The following is a 16743-nucleotide window of genomic DNA, read 5'->3' as shown; positions in this document are numbered from 1 at the left end:
GCCTACCAGAACTATCTCAAGAGAAGAGATCAATCTTGAATTGTAAAATAACACAACAGGAAATCGAGGATGCCATTCAGAATATGCAGCTAGGCAAATCTCCAGGCCCTGATGGACTTACCTCCAAGTACTACAGGATGTTAAAAGACTACTTGATACAACCATTAATGGAGGTTTGCAACCAGATTATGGGGGGAGGGAGGGCACCAGATACGTGGAAAGAAGCATTCATCACTCTGATACCTAAAGTGGAAACTGAAAAGACTCAACTTAAGAACTACCGTCCCATCTCACTCCTAAACGTGGATTACAAAATATTTGCAGATATTTTGGCTAATAGATTTAAAAAAGTACTAAATGAAGTAATTCATAAGGACCAAGCAGGCTTTCTCCCAGGTAGACATTTGTTTGATAACACTAGGAATATTATCGATATTCTGGAACTTTTACAAACAAATATTAACACTAAAGCAGTGCTAATTTTTATTGATGCGGAGAAGGCCTTTGACAACATTTCTTGGAAATTTATGAAGAAAAACTTGGAAGGGATGGGAGTGGGAAGGGGGTTTGAGAATGGAATAGAAGCAATCTATTCAGAACAAAAAGCTAAGTTGATAGTGAACAATGTGGTGACAGAAGAACTTCATATTGAAAAAGGAACACGTCAGGGGTGCCCCCTTGCATGACCACCACATGTGATAAAAGGTACCTTCTTTTTCTTTACATTTCCAGTAGGTATTTGTACTTGTTTTGCATGTTTTTGCTAATTGCTGGTTCTAAATGTGTTGTGATGTATTTTAATAATTGTTAGTCATGGCCAGGAGTCAGTCATGGCCAGACCCTCCCAGGCCAGGAGGAAAAGGCCTGCAAGGCAGGGAGCAGGTCTTCCAGGACTCACAGCCAAGATGGTCTCCATGTAAATATATTAAATAAGCAAACAAAAAAGTTGACAGGTGGGAGGCCCAGCTGAGCTTGTTGGACCAACACTGAGCTAGCTGGATCAATCATCTGACACTGTAAAAGGCAACTTTGGGCTGGGGTGTTGTTTGGCGGTTTTTGCTGAAGGGGTTGTGGCTGCAGGTTTTTTGTATCTTTATCATAGATCTCGTTGTGGAAATTGTTCAGCTTGGTTGTATATTTTTAAAATGTTTTATTTATTGTTTATGACTGCATTTGTTATGTTGTAGGCATGTACTTTTTCCATGTTGGAAGCCACATTGAGCATGTTTTGAACTGTGGAAAGGTGGCACACAAACAAAATTATGTATGTACGTACGTACGTACGTACGTACGTATGTATGTATGTATGTATGTAACTTCCTGTGTTCCTATCTTGCTTTCAATAAGGCTTTTGACAAAGTCCCCTGTGATATTCTTGCAGAGACACTGGCAAAACGTGGGCTGGATGAGATAACTGTTAGGTGGATTTGTAGCTGGTTGACTGAACGAACCCAAAGAGTGCTCACTAATAGTTCCTCATCATTCTGGGGAAAAGTGGTAAGGAGGATGCTGCAGAGTTCTGTCCTAAGCCTGTTGTTGTGGAACATCTTTATAAATGACTTGTTCAAAGGAATTGATCAAATCTGGGGATGACACCAAACTGGAAGAGGTAGCAAATGCAGCAGAAGACAGAATTGGGATTCAAAACGACAACAGATTGGAGAACTGGTCCCGAAAAAACAGAATGAATTTCATTAGGGACAAATGTTAGGTTCTACATTTCAATAGGGACAAATGTTATTTCAATTTCAATTACATTTCAATTTCAATTACATTTCAATGTTATTTCAATTTCAGTTACATTTCAATAGGGACAAATGTTAGGTTCAATAGGGACAAATGTTAGGTGGTGCTATGGGTTAAACCACAGAGCCTAGGACTTGCAGATCAGAAGGTCAGTGGTTTGAATCCCCGGAACGGGGTGAGCTCCCTTTGCTCGGTCCCAGCTCCTGCCAACCTAGCAGTTTGAAAGCACATCAAAGTGCAAGTAGATAAATAGGTACCACTCCAGCGGGAAGGTAAATGGCGTTTCCGTGCGCTGCTCTGGTTCGCCAGAAGTGGCTTAGTCATGCTGGCCCCATGACCCGGAAGCTGTACGCCGGCTCCCTCGGCCAATAAAGCGAGATGAGCGCCGCATCCCCAGAGTCGGCCACGACTGGGCCAAATGGTCAGGGGTCCCTTTACCATTACCTTACACTTAGGTAGGAAGAACCAGCTGCACAAGCATAAGACGGGGACATCTGGCTTGTGAGTAGCACATGTAAAAAAGATCTAGGGGGTCTTAGTGGACCACAAGCTGAACATGAGTCAACAGTGTGATGCACCAGTGGAAGAAAAATTAATGCTGTTCTAGGCTGCGACAATAGAAGTAGAGTGTCCAGATCAAGGGAAGTCATAGAGCTACACTGTTCTGCCTTGGTCAGACCACACCTGCACATTTAAGAGGGATATTAACAAGCTGGAACATGTGCAGAGGAGGATGACCAAGATGATAAAGGGTGTGGAAACCAAGCCTTATGAGGAACAGTTGACATGGCATGCAGAAGGTTCCCGGCATCTTCAGGCAGAGTTGGGAGAGGCTCCTTGCCTGAAACCTTGGGAAGCTGCTGCCAGTCAGTGTAGGCAACCCTGAGCTAGATGGATCAATGCCCTGACTGTATAAGGCAGCTTCCAATGATCCTATGATGCTCTCTATTGCTTCCCGCTGCGCATCACCCTTCACTTCTTCTTCCTGGGAAGGAAGTGACAGGGCAGAGTAATGGCAGCAGACGCAGTTGACTCTCTTTACTCAAAGGCCTGTCACTTCCTGTGCCAGCCAGACAGTGAAATGGGACAAGGATGCCCCACGCGGAGTGTATAAACCTGTCAAGCACATGCCGTTCAACCAGCCCCTAGCTCTGCTCCCGGGGGAAGAAAACAGGATGGATAAAACCAGATTTTGTACTCCGGGAAATGCATGCAGGACAGCTTTTCTCAGGTACAGAATGCCCCCAAGGCCCAGGATCCCATTGGAGCTTGTGGATAGTCTGCCTAATTTACGGATTGCTAGAAGAAAAAGGGGAAATGCGTCAGCAGAGCTGAGAGTTGCTAGTCATTCCGATGAGCTGATGGAGCAGCCCTGCTCCTCTCCTTTCCCTCTGATGCAGCCAGAACAATGGTTACTGCCAGCTGATAGAAGGAGGGGCCTGATTAGACGATTGTACCACAATGGAGCAGGACCTTGTAGATGGTTCAGAAACTACAGCTAGTCTGAGATGAGCCTGATGAGGAATGGTTGAAGGACTTAGGTATGCTTAGCCTGGAGAACAGAAGAGTGAGAAGTAAAATGAGAGCCATCTTCAAATATCTAAAGGGTTGTCACATGGAAGATGGAGTGAGCTTGTTTTATGCTGCTCCAGAGGGGAGGATCCATGTGAATCGATTCAAATTACAAGAAAGGAGATTGTGACTCAATGTTAAGATGAACTTTCTGGTGGCAGTACCTGTTTGACGGTGGAATGGACCCCCTTGGAAGATGGCAGATTCTTCTTCACTGAAGGTTTTTAAGCAGAGGTTGGATGGTCATCTGTCAGGGATTCTTTAACTGTGATCCCTGCATTGCAGGAGGTTGGACAAGATGACCTTTGGGACCCTTCCAATTCAACAATTCTATGATTTTATAATCTGGCATAGCTGACTAAGTAACAGAACATTTCGCTGGCACTTAGACAACCACACTGGGTCCTGGTCAGTTTCTGGACACAGATCAAAGTCCTGGTGTTTATCTTCAAAAGCCCTTTGTGGTTTAGGGTTTGAATGTCCAATTACACACCACCAAAAGAAGAGAGAGGACAAAACAGGGTATAGATTTGCATAAAATTTGCACATCCTAACATAGCATCTTTCTTCTTCCAACAAGCCTTCCGATGGTGGTTTTCTATCCTAGCAGGCATTGAATTTGAAATGGTTTATAAGCAACAGTTGTAATTGTTTCTATCCATGCAATTGTTTAAGATATGTTATTACTGCATCATGAAATTGCATCAAGTTGCTTCCCAGGAAGTGATTCATGAATGAAAATAACCATAAATGATCTGCATCCTTCAAGCAATGGTGTGGGGCTTGGGCCCCCCCATCTTTGGAGCATAATGCTCACCAGGGGTGCATTCAGACACAGGCAATATTGCAATAGTTTTCTTGATTACATTGCTAGCACTTCTGATCTATTTTCTAATGTCTCTTCTATACTGAAGTACCGGTTGTGTTATGAAACAGTGGCTTTTTGACCGATATACCAGCATGTTGCTCTGAATTCCATTCACATTGTGTTGTAGCACAAAAAACAGACATCACTGGAACATGTCACTGCTCTTCCACCCTTCCTGCACATGGAGTCACAGAATCGTAGAGTTGGAAGGAACCGGCGGTCATCTAGTCCAACCCCCTGCATTGCAGGAATCCTGCCTGTGCTGGGCCCGGGGGTAACCCGAGCAACGCGGTCCAGGTTCGGTCCCAAATCCAAGGGTTCTGTGAGGAGTCAGTCCGACAGGGCCAAGGCAGGACACGAGGCAGGAAACCAATCAAGGTCAGGCACAGGGTCGAAGGCAGGTTCTGGCAAACAGCAATGTTGCTCCCGTAACCTGGTGTAGGTTCTGACAGCCTTTTATCTTTGTTGGGGTAACGGCTGGTCCTGATCCCCCGGTGACTCACCTCTCTGTCTTGCCCGAAGGTGAGCACTCCTCCTGCGAGTACTCAGGTCTCTCCTTCTCTCAGACCTGAGTCTCTGCAGCTCTCCTTCTCTCAGACCCGAGTCTCTGCAGCTCGGAAGACCCAGAGGCCGCCTCAGCCTCTCCTGACCCAACCAGTAGTGGAGCAGCTGTAAGTGATGGCCCAGCTGAAGGCAACGAGGTAATCCCCGCATCTGGAGCCAGGGCAGGCTCAGGCCCCTGACTCGGGCCAGCTAGTGCTTGCTGCAGGGGAACCTGTGCAGACTGGGGCTCTTCAGAATCAGGCCCTATTTTTTTTTAAAAAAAGATATTTATTAAAAGTTTTTAAGATATAACAAGAAAAAAGAAAAATAAACATACAAAATAAAAAACAGTTAAAAACACACATTAATTTTCAATAACATAACTTCCATACACTTATTTCCTCGGACCTCCTCATACCTCCCTTCTTTGTATTCCAGTTCAATTTGTTAGTTCAGCAAATCCTTACCATTAAACTTTTACCCATTTGTGAAACCTCTTTTTTTTCATATCTCTTAAAGCATTACAGCTGGAAACCGCTTAGTTTCTATCCAACATCCTTCTAACATTCATTAATTTTACAATGTTTCTGTAAGTAGTCTTTGAATTTCTTCCAGTCTTCTTTCACCGACCAGAATCAGGCCCTAGACTAGGTTCAGATGCTGCCTGAGGCAAAGGATCTGGTGCGACTGAGACTCCTCTGGTTCCGAGTCCAAGTTCGAGTCCCAGGCCATCACACTGCTCACAGTTCTCCCCAGGTGGACTCAAACCACTAACCATCAAGTTAACGGCCAGATGCACTGACCCATTGCTTTTGTCTCCCAATGATTTCCCCATGAAAATGGCAGGAAAGACACATGCTGGTCTACCGCCCCAGTTTTCACCATATTACTCCTGCATTTTCCTAGGGTTGCATGCAGATTCCTCCCCCCCCCCCCCCGGAACGAGGTAACATGGAAATGAGTGCTAAGGATGTGCTGGATTCCATTGCTTTTACAGAAGTGGCTTTTGCTTTGTTTCTCCTTTCTATTGAGGATTCCAACTGCAGACAGATCAGAACAGCTGGGATGTAGATGAGCCTTAGGAGAGCCCTGGTGGATTAGGCCAATGGCCAGGGCCAGATTTAGGTTTGATGAGGCCTGTTAGAATTCCTGCTCCATGACTTGATGAAGCTGTTAGAATTCCTGCTCCATGATTGCAGTCATGGGGTTTTTGTCTATCACATGACGGTGTATGTTTTGACTCCACAGAGTGGGAAGTGACGGAGACAGGATGTTTGTGTTACTGTGTTCCGTGAAGTGGGGCTATTGTCCTTTGTTCTTTTTTTCTTTGCTGTCTGATGCTAGAGAGAGAGGGAGCCACGTTGCAGTGCTCCGTGTGTGTTTATATATAAATAAAGTAGATTAGCCAAAATGCTGAGTTGCTGAGGTCTGTTACGCAAACTGTGAACACTCTGCAGATCCCTAAGTGTGCCAGTGTCCGTTGGCATAGGTCGCTGTGATGTTCGGGCAGAAGAAAGCTTTTGAAGCTCCCAAATGAATGACCAGGAGGGAGAGAACATGCCAGTCAGACATGTGTCTCTGCCAGGGTCCTACTCGAGTGTAGGACGAGCTCCTGACTGAAGGTAATGTGGCCCTTTATATGTCCAGCTGTCCTTTGTCAACAACAAATTGTCACTGTTTTCTGTGTGTGTTGAATATATGCTATATGGTAATTTATGGACCTAATAGGTATCTAAAGCCATTTGCGCATGTTGCCATGCAACCAGTCCATGCAGAATGTAGGCACCCTATATATAGAAATGAGAAAACCAGTGATATTTTAGGGAGCAGGCTGGCAGGCAGGGCCCATTACTCATATCATAGGAGCCTACACAACACAAAACACTGTTGCTGTATGTAGGTTTTATTTGTTTATTTAGCTTATATTTTGGAATGTATATGTATCTTATATTTTTGAATTGCCAACCTAGCAGTTTGAAAGCACGTCAAAATGCAAGTAGATAAATAGGTACCGCTCTGGCGGGAAGGTAAACGACGTTTCCGTGCGCTGCTGTGGTTCGCCAGAAGTGGCTTAGTCATGCTGGCCACATGACCCGGAAAAACTGTCTGTGGACAAACGCTGGCTCCCTTGGCCAGTAAAGCAAGATGAGCGCCGCAACCCCAGAGTCATTCACGACTGGACTTAACTGTCAGGGGTCCTTTACCTTTTGCTTCCAGTTTTTTCCCTTTAATATTTTTTTGGGCCCCAAGAGAGTGGGGCCCTAAGCTATAGCATGTTTAGCTTATACATAAATCCAGCACTGATCCTGTTCTCACACTGGCCTACCAGATGCTGCAATGGGAAACCAACAAGCAGGATCTGAGCAGAAGAACTGTCTCTCCTCCTGCAGTTTCTAGCCACTGGCATGGAGAAGCATTACTGCCCCTGACCATGAACGCAGAGCAGAGCCATTGTGGTTAGCATCCATCGATGGTCTTTTCCTCCATGTATTTGTCAAATCCTCTTTTAAAGTTGGTGGCCATCACTGCCTTCTGTAGGAGGGAGTTTTGTAGTTTAACTACGCACTGTGTGTAAACTCCCCCCACCTCCGCTGTCCTGGATCTCCCAATATTCCGCTTCTTTGGATGTCCCCAAGTTCTAGTGCTATGGGAGAGGAAGGAAAGTTTTCTCCAAGCACTTTCCCTATGCCTTGTGCAACTTAGCTGTGATTCTTGCATTCCCGGGGGTTGGACTAAATGCCCCTTTGGGTCCCTTCCAACTCTACAGTTTTGTGACTCTCTGACTGCAACATCTCCACGTGGTTTTGGGCCCAGTATACCTGAAGGAGCATCTCCACCCCCATCATTCAACCTTGGACACTGAGGTCCTCCTCTGAGGGTCTTCTGGTGGTTCCCTTCCTGCGAGAAGTGAGGTTACAGGGAACCAGGCAGAGGGCCTTCTTGGTAGTGGCTCCCTCCCTGTGGAACACCCTCCTGTGAGATGTCAAGGAAATTAACAATTATCTGACTTTTAGAAGACATCTGAAGGCAGCCCTGTATTGGGAAGTTTTTAATGTTTGATGTTTTCTTATGTTTTATATATGCTGCAAGCCACCCCAGATGGGTGGAGTGTAAATAATAAAATTATTATTTATTATTATTGTTGTTGTTGTTGTTGTCCTGCAACAATTTCCTTTTCTTTGTGTGTGTGTGGGGAAAACAAGTGGTTTGGAGGAGGGATTAAAAGGCGACATTGCCATTTGCACTCCATGCAAAAGTAAAAAGAACCCCCTCTCCCTAGAGCTGGGTTCTGTTTTAGATTGCAGCTTTCAGAGGTGCATTTTTTTTTTGCAAAAGAAATATGTGAGGAATGAGGTATGCGCATGACCTGTGTTCTCATTTTGTATTTTTATGTTGTGATCTTCGGATGAAGGGTGGTGTACAAAATTAACAAACAAGCAAAATAATAATAATAATAATATAGCAATAATGACACTGTTGTTTGGCTGTGTCCCTGTGCCCGTGCAAAAAGGCCTGGAATGCCCTAGACCAGCCCTCCATAGCTTTGGGCAATCCATCACTACCTAGGTGAGTCAGAGGAAAAAACCCAAAAGCCCCATGGAGAGAAATTTCACTTTTCTGTTTGCTTGGTGTGATATTCCGTTATTACCAACACATAAATTTGCAATGGCTGGTATTGCAGGCAGTCAGGAAAGACGGGGAGGCAGGGAGGGAGGAGGGGAGGGAATGGGTTTCTGTGAAAGATGGACTGACAAGTATAATCCCAGGGAGAAAAAGATAGAGAAGATTGTTGTTGTACTAGAGTTAAAGCTGTAAATATATAAACCCTGCGCACAAAAGAGATGAATGGGAACAGGGGCATCTAAACATCTCCAGCACGTTACATTGTAGGGAAACACAAGGAGAAAGATGGAGACTCCTTGGGTGTAGTATAAACCTGGGAAGGTTAGTTGCTGACCTGCAGACCAGCTATGGACCACCAGTAAAATGTCTATGCCTTTGCAGCTGCAGCAAAAATATTAAATAACAACCCCCCTGTCGTGACTGTTGCTGATTCTGTCTTCTTGTGCCATGATGGCTTAAACTTCTTTGCTCAGCCCAGCATCCTGATAGGGATAGAAATCCCCTCCTGCTTGATCTGATGAGGGATGTCAATGATAACCTCTCTCTTCACCAGATTTCTGTGTGTACTGTGGTACCTCAGGTTAAGAACTTAATTTGTTCCGGAGGTCCGTTCTTAACCTGAAACTGTTCTTAATCTGAAGCACCACTTTAGCTAATGGGGCCTCCCACTGCCACCGTAATGCCGCCGGGCGATTTCTGTTCTCATCCTGAAGCAAAGTTCTTAACCCGAGGTACTATTTCTGGGTTAACGGAGTCTGTAACCTGAAGCGTCTGTAACCTGAAGCGTATGTAACCCGAGGTACCACTGTACTCATGAGAGGGGGACTGCAGCTCAGGGTGCTGTTCTATACTAGTTCCACACAGGAACACTCTTTTCTCCTGGAGCTTCCAGTAGTTAGCATTTAGAAGCATAGAATCCTAGAACTGTAGAGTTGGAAGGGACCCCAAGAGTCATCTAGTCCAACCCCCCCATACCAGAATTCTGCCCGTGGCTGTCTCTGGGTGGACTCGAACCACCAACTTTCTGGTTAACAGCCAGACCCACTGATTCACTGCGCCACAGGTAAACCATTACTGCCTCCAACTTTGGTGAGTTGAGCATAAGAGCAATAGGTAGCAGCTATAGCTGTTGATAGCTTTCTTTTCCTTTGCCTGATCTTCTTTTAAAGCCTGGGATAGCTCCGTCATTAGAGCATGAGACCCTTAATCTCAGGGTTGTGGATTCGGGTGAATCATTCCTGCATTGCAGGGCTTTGGACTAGAGGACCTTTGTGACCCCTTCCAACTCTACAATTCTGTGATTCTATTCTGTGCTTCCCCAGTCTGGTTGGTGGTTGCCACAGTCTCCTGTGGCCATGAGTCCCACATTCTATTTTGATTGATTGATTGATTGATTGATTGATTGATTGCCCTTCACCTTAAGGTCCCAGGGTGGTTTACAACATTAAAGCACAATATTAACAACAGTAAAATAACTTGCAATCACAAAAATAAGTTGGGCCCTAAAAATATGCACCTCTAGTGTCAAAAGCCAGGGTAAAGAGGTGGTTCTTCGGCATTCTCTGGAAGCTGGAAAATGAAGGTGTCAGATGCACCTCTGTGGATACAACCAGGTGCTGCGCAAAGAAGCCCTTTGTTGTCCTCTGCCATTCAGCTGTTTGGGATACCCCCAAATTCTGGTGTTATGAGAGAAGGAGAAAAACTTATCCCTATCCTCTTTCTCCATGCCGTGTATCATTTTATAAACTTCCATTGTGTTGCCTCTTACTTGCCTTTTCTCTGTACTAAAAAGTCCCAAATGTTGCAGCCTCTTCTCATAGGGGAGTCGCTCCAGGGAAGGTCATCCTGATGATACACAAGCCCATGCAATCTTGGTTCTCGCAGATCTTCCCAGCCCTGACCCTTGACCTTCCTCCCGTGCTGCTTTAAATTGCCCTCCCCTCCCTTGTCAATGGCAGCTATGGTACTTTCCCTGCAAATCTAACCAGCACAGCCAGAGGCTGAGACTGTGAGCCACTCTGAATTTCTTCCTCTGTCAGCAACAAAGATGAAAGAGAATTAGGAGAGAAAAAAAACAAAAGGAGGTTGGGGGAAGGAGGAGAGGAATAAGAACAAAAAAAGACGAAGAGGAATGGGGGAAGAAAGGGAGGGAGGGGAGAGAGAAGTGGGATTTGCAGAGATAGCATTGATCTGTGCCAATGCTGCCAGGAGCATCATCTGCCCTGGAAAACCCAAAGGCCCAGGAAGCAAAGTGCTTCCCCAGTTGCTACAAAAGGGCTATTAATGGCTCAACGCTGTTGTTCCTCATGGCTGCACTGTTGGGTTTAGGGTGGGGAGACCTGGGTTCATCTCCCCTCTCAGCCACACACACAGCCATGCTCCGGTCAGGTCGGGAGCTCTTGGGATACAATGTTTGAGCAAGACCTGCTGTTTTGTTTTGAGGCAAGGCTTTAACAGTGCCCTGGACAGTTCCACACAGGGCTCAGGCTGAAGACTTCATAAGCGCAGAGCTCAAATGTTGTTTCAGCACCAGTCATCCTCAGGCTGTGTCAGGAGCCGGAGTCAAGCGTTGGCCAGCAATAAAAAAACACGGTGTCAATGAAGTTAACTCTTTATTCAAAGAAGCTAAAACAACGCAGGCCTAGTGATCTCAGTAACTCTTCCCAGTAGATCTTGCCTCAATGAGGCTGTTGCAAGGGCTGAAGGCTTCCCATCACTCTCTAGGGATCCTCCTCTCCGGGGTCTTTCCCAAACTATGTCTGCGCACAACCAATCTCTGTTCCGTTCTTTTCCTTTTTCTGTGTGTTCTAGTAGACAAGTGGGAAGGGGAGCTGGTCGCAGCAGCAGGAGGAGACTCCCTGGATTCTTCAGCAGTCTGTCTCAATACTGCCTCTTCTCCAGCCTCCACTTCAGCCTAGAACTGCTCACTAAACCCTGTTACCTGCTTCTGACACCTCATCCTCACAGGCTTCCCCCTCTTCTCCCTCTGGCCACTCACCATTGTCCCACCACCAATCCCCTGGCCCTGATCCTTCTTCCTGTGGGGGTTCCCCAGCTGATGCCTCTCACCACTACTCTGCATCCAGGCAATGCATGACAAGCTGAGCCTTAAATAAGAGCTGTAGCTCCATTTCAGCACCCCGGAGAGCTCCCTGTAGGGCACAGTGGGGGAGCCAGCATACAAGCAGAGCTCACATGTTGCTTCAGCACCAGTCATCCTCGAGCTGAGCCTCAAATAGGAGCTGCAGGTCTATCTTGGTAGCTAACGCCTGTTTCTGTGAGAGGAGTCTCTTCCTTTAAAGGGGCACCACCTGCTCTGTCGAAGTCACAGAGGTGGTGGCTCCATTAGTGCTTCTGAGCCAGAGTCCTCAGCGTCTTAAAGCAGTCTCAGACAAGACATTCACAGCCTTAGTTTCCCAGCTGTAAACACTGCAATCGGAATGGAATAAAAGGAGCTCGGTCTGTGATCCAGCAGGGCTATTCTTACATCCTTTCCGAAATAATAGCAGCAGTGGCTGCCTCCCTGCTGCCTTCCGAAAGATCTGGTCATGCAAAGATCACCTAACTTGGTTTCTTTAGAATATTGCATGATCTTTCTTTGGTGTGTGTGTGTGTGTGTGTGTGTGTGTGTGTGTGAAGAAGAGTATGTGGAATCTCCCACTCTTAGCCATCTGGCTGCTTGGCTGGGTGGGTGTCCTTCAGCCCCCTCCATCTGGAGTCTCTCTTGTGGGTCCCATACAGACCAGCCTTTCTGCCTCCAAATCATGCTTGGGGCATGAGTTGGAGGAAAGGTGGCTGAACTGAGCTGTCTGGGAGCACTGGAGGGAGCTGAGCTCTCCTCCACCTCTTCCAGCTTCCCCCCCCCTATATCCCGCCCCTCTGTTAGGTTCAGGCAGCTGCTGCTTCCAGCTGCACCATCACACTTTCTCTGAGCGAAGGAGAATGTGGGTAGCTTGATAATGAAGCAATAAAAAGGGTTTTAGCTGAGGAGCTGGGAATAAATCAAATGTTTCTGCTCTGTCTGTGACTTGCTGGTTTGGAATTCATGTCTGCTGCCCGCTCCTGCTCCCCTGCTCTTTATGCTAGGAGGGGTAAACCAACAGATTCTCCAGTATTATTCTTCTGAAGTATGGATGGGGAGCTGTCACAGGACCCTTCAGGACAGCATGCTTTATGTGTTAGATTCATAAAATAGTAGACCCCAAGTGGTCATCTAGTCCAACCCCCTGCAGTGCAGGAATCACAGCTAAATAATCCCTGAGAGATGGCTATCCCACCTCTGTTTAAACACCTCCAATGAACAACATTGAGTGTGTTGCACCCTGCGCTGCTGATCCTTTGATCAGGGTTGAACTAGAAGACCTCAGAGGATCCTTCTGATTCTACAATCCTATGATTCTGCAGCCATGTGAATGGCTTTGTTAGTGTTTGTGGCAAAAGTAGGTACCTTATCTGCTTCACGTTAGATTTGTGGTGGCCAGAAATCTTTGATTCGATATCAGATTGAGAGAAAGTAGGGAGGGATTTCTGGTGTTATATGTGTGTATGTGTATTTTCATGGCGAAGAGGCTGGCTTATGGTTGGTGGGAGCTGCCATTCCCCGCCTCAAGAATTCATCCCAGAAATTCTGTTACCCCAGAAATGGAAAGATGGTACAACTCCACCCAAAGAGGAGCGGCAGACAAAATTGATGAACTATGCCGAGATGGCAATACTTACAGGAGGAATTAGAAACCAGGAAGAGCTCCTTAATAAAGAATGGGGGAAGTTTATGATTTATTTGAAAAGCTATTGTAAACAATTACGTACATTGGTAGGATCGACAGAAAACCTGTAGTAAAAATTTGAACTATGGGTTGACAAAGGATTTATAAAAATAGAGTTATGAAAGAGATGCAGAGGGGAAAATCATTTCATTAAGATCCACAATGGGGTGAAGTCAAAAAGGATTATATGTTTATGTATTTAATTCATTTGTTTGTGTAAAATAGAAAATGCAAAATAATAATAATAGTAATAATAATAATTCATCCCAACTCATTTGAGGGCCCTAACCCATACATCTGCATCATTAATCAATGACATAAATTGGTTAAGTTAAGTAATTTTGCCACAGCAGACAGTGAGATGAATAGTGTAGTTTTTGGCAGAAGATGGATTGCAGTAGAATGGAAACGCTGTTGTGTCATCGGTGAAGGACAGCAGGGAGAATATACCTCCACACACCTTACTCACCAACACTGCCTCCTCAAAAGTAAGGAAAGGGTAACAACTCCCCCTGCATCACACCTACAACCACATCCCCCAATCCCCCACTCACTGGCTAATATGTATCAAATGCAATTTCTTTTCTCACTAATTGATGGAGAATAAATTTGCTGGCAGGGGTGGGGGCGGAGGGGGACCTAGTGGCCTGGACGATTCTCTTTTCCTTTTGCCAGAAGTATAAAAGCTGTCCTGGGTGAGGTTCTCAGAGGCTTCTTTTTTGCTTGTTTCTTCCAGATGGGGTTGCTGTGGTGCCAACAGATGCCCTCCTTGCAGCGTAATTGGCGTTGTTTAGAAGACAACAGCTTCTGCAACTCTACAGAGGCAAAGAGGAGGATTTAAGAAGAAGTCAATACATGGATTAAAACTAATCAAGGAGATTGCTGGAAATGTTTCTTTCAGAAAGAAAAGTGTAGCGCAGAAACCCCCATCGCAAATGGGCACGGTTGCAGAAGTTGCTTGGGAAGGCAGAGCTAATTCCTGGGGCATGAAAACCAAGGAAGGAGGGTGAGGAGGAGGAGAAGGTAGCAGCTGCCATCTCGAGCCAAGGCTGACTGGCTCGATGGAGCCAAGAACATTTACTGGCCCAGGTAACAAGGTGAAGCTGCTACAGCAGAACAGTTGCGTGGCAAGACCCCTCCCCCATGTGAAATGAAGACACTGGACACGTTATTTAAGGTTAATGGGCATAAAAAGGCCACAACTTTATTGATTACAGAATTGAAAGGTATTGGCCTTAGGCATTGGCTCCTATCGACTACCCGGCATGGAGACCGGGAAGGGTTGTCCACAAGCCGTGGGAGTCCTGTTGAAGTACGCCAACTAGGATCCCACGGGTGTCACCGCTCGGGGGCGTGCCGGAGGCCCTTACCTCCCTAGGTTTCGGACAAGGCAACGCCCCCCGGAGTCCTCTACCGGACTACCCTTTCCTTGGGGGAAGGTGATGGCACTTCCTTCCCCCCCATTCATTTGCCTAACAATAAACCCCTGCCAATGCCTAACCGCCAATACCGCGGAAGTTGTGACGATTGCTACGAGGTAGGCGAAAAAACCAAAAGGCTGACAGTGTGCCAAATTGGAAAAATTCCTACCAGGCCCCTTGCGGCGACCAACCGGAGTCCATAGCAAGGTCATAGCTAGCTAAGCCTAAGGGTGGGTGGGATGGGAAAACCGCTCAGCTGGCAAGGGGAAAGAGGGCGGTCCCCGGGCGTGCCTGGCCTTAAGTAGGCTAGGCCACGCCTCCCCAGCCCGCCGATTGGCGGGCAGGGTCGCAGGCACGCCCGGGGATTCCCTGGATCTCGCGGGGGAAAAAGGCCAGCCCCCGCGTGGGATGTGGGAGGGGGTAGCCCGCAATCCCTCTCCTCCCAAGCTCAGAAAGGGCTCTGTGCTCTGCCACAATAGCTGGAGGCAGCGATGCGTCTGCATCCCATTTGCTGGGAACCTCAAGAAGGGAGAGTGCTCTTGTGCTGAGATCCTGCTTGCTGGTTCCCCTTTGGGGCATCTGGTCGGCCACAGTGAGAGTAGGATAAGAACTCTTGCAGGACACACTTCAGCTATGGATCTTGATTCCATAGGAGGCCACCAATTTGGATGACTTTGAGGATTGGACAAATTCATGGGCTACCAATGGCTACTAGCCTAAATGTTGGAAGTGTAAGGAAAAAGAAGGAACATTTTATCATATGTGGTGGGAATGTAAAAAAGTGAAAAACTTCTGGGAAATGATATATAATGAGATGAAAAAGATGTTGAAATATACATTTATTAAGAAACCAGAAGCATTTTTACTTGGCATTGTAGGAGATGCTATAAATAGAAAGGATTGTAAGTTGTTTTTATATGCAATGACGGCAGCAAGAAGATTATTGGCACAAAAATGGACCCAAGAACTACCGACGAAGGAAGAATGGAGGATGAAACTGATGGACTATGCAGAATTAGACAAACTAACAGGAAGGCTTTGAAACCTGCGGGACCAGAGAGTCTCAGAAGACTGGAGTAAATTTACGGCCTATTTGAAAAGCAATTGTGAGGAACAAATTACACTGGTAGGTTTGCAAGAAGTTTTGTAAGGTGTATTATTTGAAAAATTGCAAAAAAGATAATGAGGAGAATTGTTAGTTAAGGATAAATAAAGGTAATATGAAATTAAGAAATGCATAATAAGTGATAAAGAATGGAAAATCATCAGAGGTGTTGACGGAAGTCCAAAAATATTGTATAGGATGAGAAGTTATGTTGTATGAATGTTGGAATTAATATGTTAAAAAACTAATAAAAATGTATAACCCCTCCCCAAAAAAACACACCAATGGCTACTAGCCACGATGGATATGCTCTGCCTCCATGTTTGGAAACAGCAGTGCTTCTGAATCCCAGTTGCTGGAAGCCACAGGAAGGGAGAGCACTCTTGTGTTCGAATCCTGCTTCAGGCATCGGCTTGGCTACTGTGAAAGCAGGTGGTTGGACCAGATAGGCCAGTGGTTTTCAGCCAGTGTGCCGTGGCACCCTGGGGTGCCTTGAATGATGGTCAGGGGTGCCGTGGGCAACACTGGTCTCTGTCCCTCTTTCCTTCCCTCCCTCCTCTGATGCTCTCTTGGGTCTCTGCCTCCCAAAGGATTGCACATCTGTTTGTTGCAGCAGCTCCGCAGGTGAGGTGAATGGTGCCTTTGGGGCTGGCTAAGGGGTGCTGCTTGCCAGGAGCTGAGGCGGCCTTGTAGCAAGCAAGCAAGCAAGCAAGCAAGCAAGCAAGCAAGCAAGCAGACAAGGAAGGCTGGCCAGCCAGTCCACTAGCCCTTGCTGTTGAGAATGGACAGACAAGTGGGAGGCCAGGCAGGCAGGTGTTGCACTGGCCTTTTTTGTGCAAGGCCTGCCTGGGAGCTGAGTCCCCGGTTCTGAAGTGCCCGTGCAGGCCTTGCAGCTGCCACTGCTGTCTCTTAAGGTAAGGTGCTGGCCTCAGGTTCATCTTTGGCCAGTCTCCGTTGGGCCACTAAGGCTGGGGGCATTCTCTTCCCAGGCCCCTGTGGGGCAGTGTGAGGAGGCACCGCTCTCTTTCAGACAGGGTGGCCAGCTCAGAGACCAGGGGCAGCAGCAGCAGCTACCCAGATGACTCCCAAGGAAAGGGG

Source organism: Podarcis vaucheri (assembly GCF_965113315.1).
Source record: "Podarcis vaucheri genome assembly, chromosome: 16".
Taxonomy (NCBI): domain Eukaryota; kingdom Metazoa; phylum Chordata; class Lepidosauria; order Squamata; family Lacertidae; genus Podarcis; species Podarcis vaucheri.
This window is presented reverse-complemented; position numbering follows the sequence as displayed.